The sequence below is a fragment of the Capsicum annuum genome, chromosome 1 (assembly GCF_002878395.1).
Source record: "Capsicum annuum cultivar UCD-10X-F1 chromosome 1, UCD10Xv1.1, whole genome shotgun sequence".
Taxonomy (NCBI): domain Eukaryota; kingdom Viridiplantae; phylum Streptophyta; class Magnoliopsida; order Solanales; family Solanaceae; genus Capsicum; species Capsicum annuum.
This window is the reverse complement of record NC_061111.1, coordinates 182,796,027-182,807,761: the sequence shown is the minus strand read 5'-3', so window position 1 is coordinate 182,807,761 and position 11,735 is coordinate 182,796,027. Positions and strand designations below refer to the sequence as shown.

At 31.4% G+C, this 11,735-nt stretch overlaps 1 protein-coding gene across 4 annotated transcripts in view; it reads right to left on the bottom strand.

Moving 5' to 3' along the window:
- Positions 1 to 2,610, bottom strand: part of LOC107842421 — a 31,506-nt gene extending 28,896 nt beyond the window's left edge. The window contains exons 1-2 of one of the 4 annotated variants that reach the window (XM_016686269.2): positions 2,292 to 2,602; positions 2,068 to 2,125 (exon numbers count right to left, since the gene is read on the bottom strand). The gene's annotated coding sequence lies outside the window, so the exon portion shown is untranslated. Of the gene's footprint in view, positions 1 to 2,067; positions 2,126 to 2,291 lie in introns of all 4 variants that reach the window. The other 3 variants (XM_016686289.2, XM_016686261.2, XM_016686282.2) reach the window with 3 other exon arrangements.
- Positions 2,611 to 11,735: the final 9,125 nt, after the last annotated feature.

Here is an 11,735-nt window from a genome sequence, read left to right as displayed (position 1 = left end):
AGTTGTCTCATTTATTACTTCATACTAGTAGTCGTAGTATTACTTTGAGAGTTCCAGTTATTCCATGTATGCGACTATTTGATGTTTCCTGCACTTCAATTATCATATCATTTGTTGTAGTGATTGTCATCTTATACCCCCTCTCCCATTTTATGTGTCGCCATTTCCTTTTTGATCCGTCCCAAAAAGAATGTCACATTTCCTTATTTGGTAACTATTTAAATACACAATTCCACTTTTACCCTTATTGGTTTTGGTCCCACTTAATTAACTATAGTAGTAGTACATTTTACAATAAGGGACAATTTGGTAAACATCACCAAGTCTTTTCTTATTTCTTAAACTCCGTGCCCGGTCAAAGTATGCCACATAAAATGGGACGAAGGGAGTAGTATGTTTTGTCATGCTTTCTTTATCATTGTCTTGGCTGCTTCTCATTTTTTTGAGAAGAAATTTTTTTTTTTTTAGAAGTGTCTTTTTTATGTCTGATTGTTTTCCTTTTCTCGTACTACTTTGTAATGTTTAGACTTGAGCCGAGGGGCTATTGCAAACAGGTTCTCTACCTCACAAGGTAGGGGTAAGGTTTGTGTATGTACTACCTTCCCCAGACTCCACTTATGAGACTCCACTTATGGGATTAACTGGGTATGTTGTTGTTTTTGTAATTGTAATGTATGGGTCGGCTTTCCGGCACCTTGAATAATTCCATGGGATAACTGTCACCTCCACCAACAATGGTTACTAGGTAACTCTGTCCATAGTTACACCAAAAATAGGATATATGGAAAGAAATCACCTAGTGCTTGTCTCTAGTGCTTGTCTCTACTGGGATTTGAACCTATATGTTTCTCAGCCGGATTTATTGGCAAGTTCACATCTTGGGTGTCTGAACTTGAGGACGCTTACTAGCTAAAAGATCATAAGCCTCAAATCGCCTTCATGGGTATCAGGGTATCTCTCTACTTAACATGAACAAAAGTTGGTCCTTCATTAGCATGGATAACTAAGACAGACTAACAACCTGCACACTGTAAAGAATGCTAGCCTTCAAATTTATAGCAACAGGAAAATGCAAAACACAAAGGAAATAGGTAACAAAAAGAAGGCATGAAATGTGGAAGGTCAGTAACAAGCAAACTTCTGATTACGACCTGTATCAAATTTTCTTAGAATGTTAAGTAACCTCAAACTCTAGACACGCTAGGTCGTTGTACCCATTTGTAAAGGAGATGTAAGCTCTTTGACAAATTCATTAAAAGAACATGTTATAGGGTATCTGTTTGTGGGAGAAAAAACTTTGATGAGAGTAGCAACCATAAAAGTAAAGTTTAAGACTTTAAGTGGTATAAAATTGAGGAAGCCTCCCGCGTTCAATCATCAGTTACTTTTCATCAATCCCAAGTTAATTGGAGTTGGTTATATAAACTATCTCCATTCCCCTCTGTGCGCATTAGAAGTATTCATCATTGTTAGACCATGCTTAGATTGGTTGTCAACCTATGGGAACCTAACCCAAGTAATACTCTGGAGAAGTTACTTTCAGGTAAAACTACAACTTGAATTATCAAAATCTATCCAATAAAATGCCACGAGTACCCATGAAAAAATGTTTCACTCATCCAACAACAAATAAAGAATGCAAAAGGTCACATTTCATAAAGGAACCAAAAATGCATGTCCTTATATGTAGCACTATGTGAATGAAAAAACTAAATAAAAATCTATGAGTGGGCACCCAGAAAACTGGTATGTCAAGTACATTGATCATGAACTGCAGTGTTGGTATGGCACAATGCCACTACGAAAGTAAACTTTAATTGGACAAACAGTGGAAAAGTTCAGTTTTTACGTAACATCTTCAAACAATTTTACTATAATTTCTTAGATAGATAAACCTCAAAAATACCAAATTATATAGTACTTATTTATCCAAGTTTCTATACAAATTATCAACAAGAGATATACACAGTAAATTGTGGAATTGACGAAACAATTGATGAGTTACGCTTCAATTGGATCATTATAAAACCTATAATATAACAGAATTAAGACAGAGTTAGCTGACACCTATTGATGGTGGGCGGTGCAGTTGTCCCGTAGAATTAGTCAGGTGCGTGTAAGCTAGCTGGGACACCATGGTTATCAAAAAAGAAATAGATCTTCTTTTGAAAAAGATAATATAATAGAATTAAAAATATCTCACTGCTCTTTTCTTTTGAAAAAGCTAAAATCAATTTTAAATCTGTAAAAATAAAAATTAAGTGAAGAAACGGATAACATAGCGACATTACCAGATTTCACCGTAGATGATCACTTAGAATTTCGATACGACGACTCGGTGGGTAAACAAAGGGAATTTAGCAAAATGTGGACGAAATTTGGGGAGAGAAAGCTGAAATTCAGTTCGAAAAAGGTGAAGAGGGAAGAAATGGGGGAGAAAATGGCAATGCGAGTCATTGAAACCCTAGAAATCCCTTGAAGAAGTCGGCATTGATAAGAGAAGTAACGTCGCCGATGAAGAGGTGAAGGGGAAAAACAGAAGAGGTGGCAAACAAGGAAGCAAAGGCCTGTTTAACGAAGGATGGTGAAGTGTGCGTACGTCATAGTAAAGTAAAATTTGAGTTAAACGACTAAAAAAAAATGTTACGTTATTGTGGTAGGTGATTAAATTATTTTGGGATTATAATATGAGATTATAAATTTGGATTAATTTATGTTATTTAAGAAATAGGATAAAATACTCTCAAACTAAATGAATAAGGTAGGATATACAAAATTAAATCTGAAAAAAGATTTATAGCATCTATCAAACATGGTAGAGTATTAATTTTGTGTTAAATATAATCATAAGATATTACCTAGGGTGTGTGGTTGAGTCGTAGGTAGTAGGTAGGAGGGCTTTTGGTGTCCTTCTTGTTTGGCAGTGTTCAATATTTTTTGTGGATGTCATATCTATGTTATTTTATCATGTTTCATGCATTTATATATATATATATATATACTGTACTTTGTCTTAAGCTGGGGTTCTATCGGAAAAAGTCTCTCTACTTCTTTAGAGGTAGTGGTATGGATTGCGTACACTCTACCTTCCCCAGACCCTACGATGTGGGAATATACTGGGTTTGTTGTTGTTGTATAATCATAAGATATTACACCTTATCTTACACATAGGACTCCTTAAATAATCATGTTTTACAAGTTTCATACTTAAATAGTTTGATCATAAAATTATTTATTTTTTTAAAAAATAATTTTTTATGTTATATGACAAATAATATTTGACGATGAAAAATTCAAATTTAATTTAGAGTTGGATTTCAAATTTGAAAAACAACTTATTTTCACTTTTGAAATTATATTAAAGTACATTTATGGGTGCATATTATTCCAAATACTTTTACAAAAAGTATAATAACATAAATATCAACATTTTAGAAGTAATTATACTCTCTCCCACTTTTTAAATTATTTTACTTTCTCTCCCTATTAATATACATAACATAACCGACATATACATAGCATTTTGCGTATATGTTGGAATTTTTGTAATATGTTTAGGGAGTTGGAATTTTTTATAATATTGAAAATATAAGTTGTGTATTTGTGTAATTTTTAGTTACCAAAAATATAATCATGTACTACAATTTCAACTTTAATATTTCAAATAAATAAAAAATATTTAAAAGCTATGGTCATATGCCTGATTAAAATTGATGTTATTTTTAAAGTTAATAGACTCCTCTAAATTTTTTATTTTTTTTGTTAGTTTAATACTTTTAAAGTAAAAGGTGTTATTATCCCCTCAACTATCATATCTAAAACCTCTTTTAGTATCAAATGAATGAAAAATGATTTCACTCTTTTTATAGTGGGAGAGAGCTAAAAATTAAATTAAAAAGTGCATGTATTAATTCAAAATTACTACTGAAAAGAGTAGTTATATTTAGTTTCCACACATTATAAAAGGGAGTGAGGCCGCTATCTCAATCATTTGACATTGCACAAGAATTTTAGATAGAAAATGTTATAGCTTAAGAATAACAGCGATCCATAATTTAAGTATTAAACCAACAAAATGTGGTTTGAAAAAACAAGATATTAACTCATAACTATCATTAAATCATAACTTATAAAGGTTAAAACTTTCGATTTAAACAACAAGAACAACATACCTAGTTGACAAATGAAAAAGTAAAGTATTTACTAATGCTTACTTAGAGGCGATGGGGTAATCTAAGGCATTAATAAAAAATTTATAATGACTAAATATCGTCCTTAAACTATATGTTACAATCTTCATTGTATGTTTTTAATTTTGTTTGTATTTTGATCATTTTATTCCTCTTTGTAGTTGTTTTATGATTTTATGATCTGCGGTGTGGCTGCCATGATTTTCGAAGTGGTTCGTATTATCTGAGTTTTTTTTTATTTTAAAAGATTTTGGAGTTGGTATGATTAGCTTTGGTCAACATTTGGTGTTATCGAGGTCATATGAGAAATCTCTTAGTTCTGATAAATTTGAAATTTCACTTTTGAGTAAGTGAGACTTTTGGTTCGGTTCCTAAGACGTTCACATGAAATTCAAGTAGTTGATTGAAAAATTGAGAGGTTAAGGCATAGGATTGACTTCGGTCAACAATCATTGAAGACGGTCTCGCTTTGGTATTTTGATGATTTATTGAGTCTGAAATATCATTTTTAATCTACTAGCATAATTAATTTGTGTTCACAAAATTTTGAGTTAGTTTCGAGGGTTGATTTTGAGTTATTTTGTTGGTTGTAATTGTTGTTGGTTTGCTGGTGCTGGTGCAACCACACTGCAACCACACTTGCGATGCTTTGACTGTGTAACAATCTTCACAGTGATTTTTAGAATTTTTGGTGTTTTGATAATTTTAGTCCTTTTTGTAGTTGCTTCATAGTATTTATGAGTTATGAGAGTGGGTAACTCAACTCTTCAGGCATTTGGTTGGGTTTATTACAAGTTGTTGGTTTTAGAAGATTTTGAAGTTAATAGGGTTAACTTTGGTCAACATTTAGAGATTTGAACGTCGTATGAGAATTCCTTCAGTTTCATTAGCTTCAAAAAAATTTTTTGTTTGAGACTCGAGATTTTCAATGTGATTTTGAGAGCTTAGACGAAATGTTGAAAGTTTAGTCTATAGTTGACTTCGGTCAACAATCATTGAAAACGGCCTCCATCAGTTAATCATATGATCTGATTTAGTCTGAAATATTTTTATGATTGATTTGCATTATTGATTTATATCTAATGTGGTTTTGGGTGTTAAAAATAAGTTTAGAAATTAACTGTATTTTTGTTTAAAATTTCTAGTGCAAGCGTGATCAAGCTAAGGTAACATGATTACACTAAAAGATAATATTTGTTCAGTGGTAACAGTGTTAGGGTAGTGTGATGGCACTGGAGGACTCGGATGCTTGAAGCACTATCGCGGCAGTGTAGCGCGATATTATTGAAGAGGTTGGGCGCCTTCAGCGCGATTGCGCCAATTGAGCGTTATAGCTCTAATCGTGCTACAATACTAATTGTCTTATCATTTTTTGTCATTTTCTTTCCTCTATTGTTGGACCTCTAGAGCTTCATTTTGAGCGATTTTTTATGCATTTTCTTTCTTGAAAAGAAGTAAGTTTTCCAACCGTAGATTTTTATTTACCTCACTATTTTACCTCAATTTTGGGGTTAAATCAAGGTTAATGATTTCGAGTCTAAAAATTAATCTTATTTTTTTTTTATCAAACTTCATATTCAAGTTAACCTATGGGTAAGCTTTTTATGCTAAATTGAATATGTCCCAATGATTATTTCACAATTTCATCCTAAAATCTTATTTTTTCAACTTAAAATTCTGAGATTTTTTCGGTAAAGTTAAAGTATGCTATTTTGATGATTTCAAGATCGATTTCAACACTATTTTTGATGAGATTTTAGATCTGAACTCCTTTAAGTTATGAGTAAATTAATTATTGAATAAAATTTTAATTTTATCATTTATTTTTGAGGGAGTGTATTTTGATTGACATTTTGGGCCCAAATTATAACTTAGCAATATGTGCATTGTTGAACTCGTGTTTATATGTAGAGTGCATTTGATAAATTGGGAACACGCTAAGCTCGTTCAAAAAGAGAAGACTAGTTTGTGATTTTCTTGAGACTTGGGTTAGATTCGAAATAGGTTTTGACTTAATTTTTTTCAGACTTTGCTTGGATGGAAATTTATCTTGTAAAGTATTTTATGAGTTGGGTGAATTAATAATTTATGATAGAAAAGAGATAGTTTAGTTATTGTAGTGTCCGTGTGGGGGCTTTTCTTGTTATGACAGTAAAAGGAATGGTGTATTATTGTGATACTGTGTGAGGGCTTGTATTAATGATTGATTGTGATTTGGGAAGACTGATTCACATATTGCATTATTGAATTGTTATACACATTACTGACATATATTAAGACCTGTATTCACCCTAATCATGTATACTCACTGTAACACTCCAAAATTTTTTTATGTTTAAACTCAAACTTAGATTAGACAATCAGTTGAAAATTAAAATTTTTAAATAATATGACTCACTATACGAGTTGTATAGTGAGACTACGAGTCATGGGACGACTCATGGTAAGCTGACCAAAATTTTATCAAGGTTCCAGTCACTATGATTCATTGTACAAGTCGTGGAGTGAATGTATGAGTTGTGCAATGACTCATACTAATGAGAACTATAGAGATATGTATTTTCTCTCAAGGATCACAAGTCCACACCACGACTCATAGGTAGATCTCAAGAATCATAGAATATAATCATTCCCCCAAGATAAAACTAGGATCTAGGAACCACGAGTCAATAAACGACTCATGAAACTAATGTGTGGGTTGTATTGTTGACCCGTACCCTTAGAATCAATCAACCAAAGGGTGAGGAACTACGAGTCCATGTATGAGTCATAAGTCATATTACGAGTCATATAGTGACTCATGGTATGCATTTCAGTAGCTTTTAAAATGATTTTCAGGTGTAGCTTAGTCTTTTCCTTATTTCCTAATGCCTAAACTACAATATTTTAGCTATCACAGAAGGAGAATAAAGGTTAAATAGTTGATTCTCTTTTCATTTCATTAATTTTAAACCTTTCATGTCAGAAAAAGGTTCTCTTAAACCTCTCAAGCAAAAGTTAGGGTTCTTCTCCAAACTCTTGCATTCTCAAGTTCTTAGCAAGGATTACTCAGTCCAAGTATATGAGATTTTCAGCAAGGGTTTTCTTTCTCCCTTATGCTCAGAAAACTTCAATTTTTTTTATGGATTTATGAATTTATTATTTAGGGTTTATACTCATTCCCATGTACACTCCATGATCTTTATTGTAGCATGTTTTTCCTATGATTTTTTTCTTGAATTATATACTTATGCATGAATTATATTGTCAGAAATCTTAATTTGCTATTCTATAAAGAATTTAACATGATTTATCCAAATTAAGCATGATTCCAAATAATTTAGTATAATTTGATCTTATGATTGCAAAAATCATTTACAACAAGCATAACTAGTTTCAATATTTCTGAACTTTAGTAAATTAGATAATTTGAACTAGTCCAACAGATTTTCAGTTATTTATTATGAGCATTTATGTATAGTTTTAGGAGTAGAATTTAGTATAGAGCAAACTAGGATTCTAGATAACCCAAATTCCTGAGCTACATTCCATTGTAGGTCTATCTTAGCCCATTTGAGGCATCAGTTTAGTGCATCCATGCCATTCATGGCATTATACCCTGGCAAGGTAGAGTGTAGCCCTAAAATGAGGTGTATATGTTGAATATCATGTTTGCTCACATGATTTATATTGGTTAAGAGAATCTCCCATATAAATAAATTTAGTATAACTTGTACATGACCCACAACTTCAGTTAGATTGATCTTTTAAAATGTTTTACAACTTTGTCTCATTGTTTAAAAGAAGATTTACATAAATATACATCTTAAGTTATAGTTATTGCATAATATCCCATATAACAAAACAATTATAAATATCTCATCTTTTATACTTTCTCTCTCTAAAATCCTCATACATATCAAAACATCCATTTTAGATCAACTAATGCTCCTTAATATATGCCTAAAATCAAGCAATAGTTATCTGGTGGATTCAAAATTTCAAAATTCAAACATTAACTGATCAAATTGTTCAACTTCATCATCTTCTTCAATTACTTTTGAGGTTTGTTTAATTTCTTATTTTTTTTTCAAATTTACCAAATTAATTTTTTTTAGTTTTCATTGTTGCATATGCATAGTTCTCAAAACCTCAGCATTGTAATGACATTTCGATCCGAACTTTGTTTATATTTTTTCTTAATATTTTTGAGGGTTTTTTTCAACTTTACGATTTCAAATTGAAGATATCTGACGGTGTTTATTGTTTTTTTATCATCTTCTTTTAAAATCTATGATTTCTTTGTTGCATGTGCTTAATTCTCAAAATCAGAAGGACCTCGGCTTTCAAAGGTTTTGTGATTTACTTTTTAATCTGTATTTTTTCTCAATTTTACGTATTCTTATACATTGTTATACATAACTATGTTATATATAAGGGCAAAGACACATCTTTTCTAAGAGATGTGCTGTAATTTCTACTCCATATACATTGATACGCAATGTATATGATTGACCCATTCTGCTATTCATACATCGTTATACATATTTATGTTATGTACAAGGGTAAAGATGCACCTTTTTTGAGAAATCTGCTATAATTTTTACTCCATATACATTGATAGCAATGTGTATGGCTGACTCATTCTGCTATTTATACATGCAAGGGTTATGTATAAGGTTTGTTAGTGGTATATATGTGACTTGAAGAATTCTCATCTTATTTACATTATACATAAGCATGTTATGTATAAGAATATGTTTCACCATATTTACATCTTATGTAAATATGTTTCACCATATTCATAAGAATATGTTTAACCATATTTACATTATACATAAGCATATTATGTATAAGAATATGATTTTATATATTACCATTGCATGTTCTTTTTATACGAGGCTTTTTTTCTGTTTTAAAATTTTTTATGTCCCTTTATTTTATTAATAATTTTTTTTCTTTGGTTAAAATTTATAGGTGATTTATGTGACAAATTTCCTTTTAGGAGTATATTATTTGAAAAATTTGCATAATTAATGAATTCATTAATCACACATTAATAAGGTACAATCTTAGATAATTATTAGATTAATTTATTTTCTTAAATATCATTAAAACGGTTAACTCATATACATATGTTATAATGTATAATAACGTGGAGGAATGTATATGAACATTTATAATCTGGGAGAGAGAAAAACTAAATAATAAATCTGGGAGAAAGGTAATTAACTAGCAAACATCAGAGATTTATGTTGTTTTCCGTTGTTTAAAACCATGATTTTATTTTTGGATCATTATACATCAGATTATACTCTTTTTGGATAAATTGTTTTACTCAATGTCACTTTGGTTATCAGCAATGATTATGTTCAATAATTATAACTTATATATCTCACATGCTTAGTACATTTAAAGTACTGACTGCATACCTTTCTTTTACATTGTATCCTATTATGATATAGGTTACAAGGCCCAGATTCAGCCGTGCAATTAAATTTGCTCCAGTGACAGTTCATATCTACTTGTGGTGAGTCCTCAAAGTCCTCATCATTCAAGGACGATTTATTTTAGTTTATGCTTATCAGACTAGTATTTTAGTTTCAGTTATTTAGAGTTAGCTGGGGACTTGTCCCAACAACTCATCAGTTTGTTTAGAGGCTTTCAGACATATTTAGATACTTTAGTTTTATTCAGTTCAAATTTGACTTTGGACTATATATTTTTATTTTAATTCCAGAATTGTTAGTTACCAAAATGTTGTTTTAGATTCTACATAATCATTGTTGTCACTACCCAATTTCTCAGGTCATGATGGCACCTACCATAACTCACTTGTAAGTAAGCTAATCCATAGTCTGAAAAATAGTAGCGTACTAATAAGAAAAACAGAAGAAAAATTAAATAAAAGAGAAAGAAGACAAGGAGGAAGTAAATACATTCCCAAAATCTAGTGAAGTTAGTACAAAAGTTTCTAATAAAATAAGAGTACAAAATAAACATAAAAATATATACAAGGCCATCTGATGCAAAAACAGAGACCAATCTAACAATAAGAGGGGGAGCAAGAACATTTCGAACGCCAGGAGCTCACCCCAAATCTTCGATCCATAGTTTCTCTGCACGATGCACCAATCAATAGTAAGATCTCATACTATAATTTATAGGATGCAGAAGTATAGTATGAGTACCAAACACGAGGTATTTAGTAGGCATTAACTGATTGAACTCTAGAAATAATGCAAGTTTAAATAACATATAGAGTAGGAATATAAACTACAGGTAGTTGTCTAATGAACAACATATAATAATACTAAGGGAAAAGTAAGGATAAAATCATGCCTATAAGTAATTCGAGATGAAACTATGCCAGTAACACGGTGTAATACCCCATCCTTTTCTAAGTTCGGGCCAGTTCCTAATACTCGTATAAGAGTCTTAACACTTGAAAATTTAGCTAAGTGTTGGGTATTTAGCTTAAGTTTTAGCCTCTTAACTTTGATGATTTTTAAGTTGACCTTCCTGACCCCGAGACATAAGTTTTTGGTTGATTTATGTTCAGGGGTGTAAGTAGCAGTCTTGGATAAGTTTTGGATTTTTCAGATGAGGTTTGGACCATGTTTGGATTTCCAAAACAACAAGTCACCGTGATTTCATTGCGTCGCGGTGAGGAGCAAATCAACAATTGTCAATTTCCAGTGACTCACCGCTATTGCACCGCATCACGGTGAGTATAGAGATGAGGGCATCGCCGCATCGCGGTGAGGGCTTAATTTGTGTTCCAGTTATGAATTCAAATTCCCAGGGACAGTCTAGTCTTTTCTCATGGCTCCAATCCGTAAAAACACAGGATTAATCATCAGTTAAGGAGTTATATGCCATATTTTCACTATTCCTCTTTAAAATAAACCCTAGCCATCACCCAAATTCTTCAAGTTCAACCACTATTTCTTCAAGGAAACTTAAGAATTCAAGCTTCACCACCCATGAACGATCAAGAACAACAATTCCCTTGCAATATTAAAACCTTAAGGTATGTTAAATATTCATTCATGGGTCCTTTTCACCCATGGAGTCTAAAGATCCAATTTCAAATTTAAAGTTATGATTTTTACAAGTTATTGTGATTTTAACCATGAATTGCCATGAATTTTTTATTCTATACCATGTTTACATGAAATTGTTATTGTTATTGATCCCCACATGTTTGAATGGTGTTGTTCACCGAATTAAACCTTAATTGGTGATTTTAGTAGTGAAATTATGCTATTATTACAAGTCTTAAAACTATTCCCATGCTTAGCTTAAACCATGAATTGCAAGTATTTGATGAAGTGCCTACAAGAATGAGTTTTGAATAAATGTTTACATATCATGTCCTTAAATTTCTAGTATGATCTTGTTATTATTGATATCGAGTCCTAAGGGTTATGAATACCCCAAAACTTAGCTATTTACTTAGTTTTGGTATTTTCAGAATGGTTTCGGATTTAATAGAGTATTATCAGTCTAGTCAGTATATCATGTTAGTAAGTTCAGCTCAGTCCAGTAATTAGAGTCAGTTCA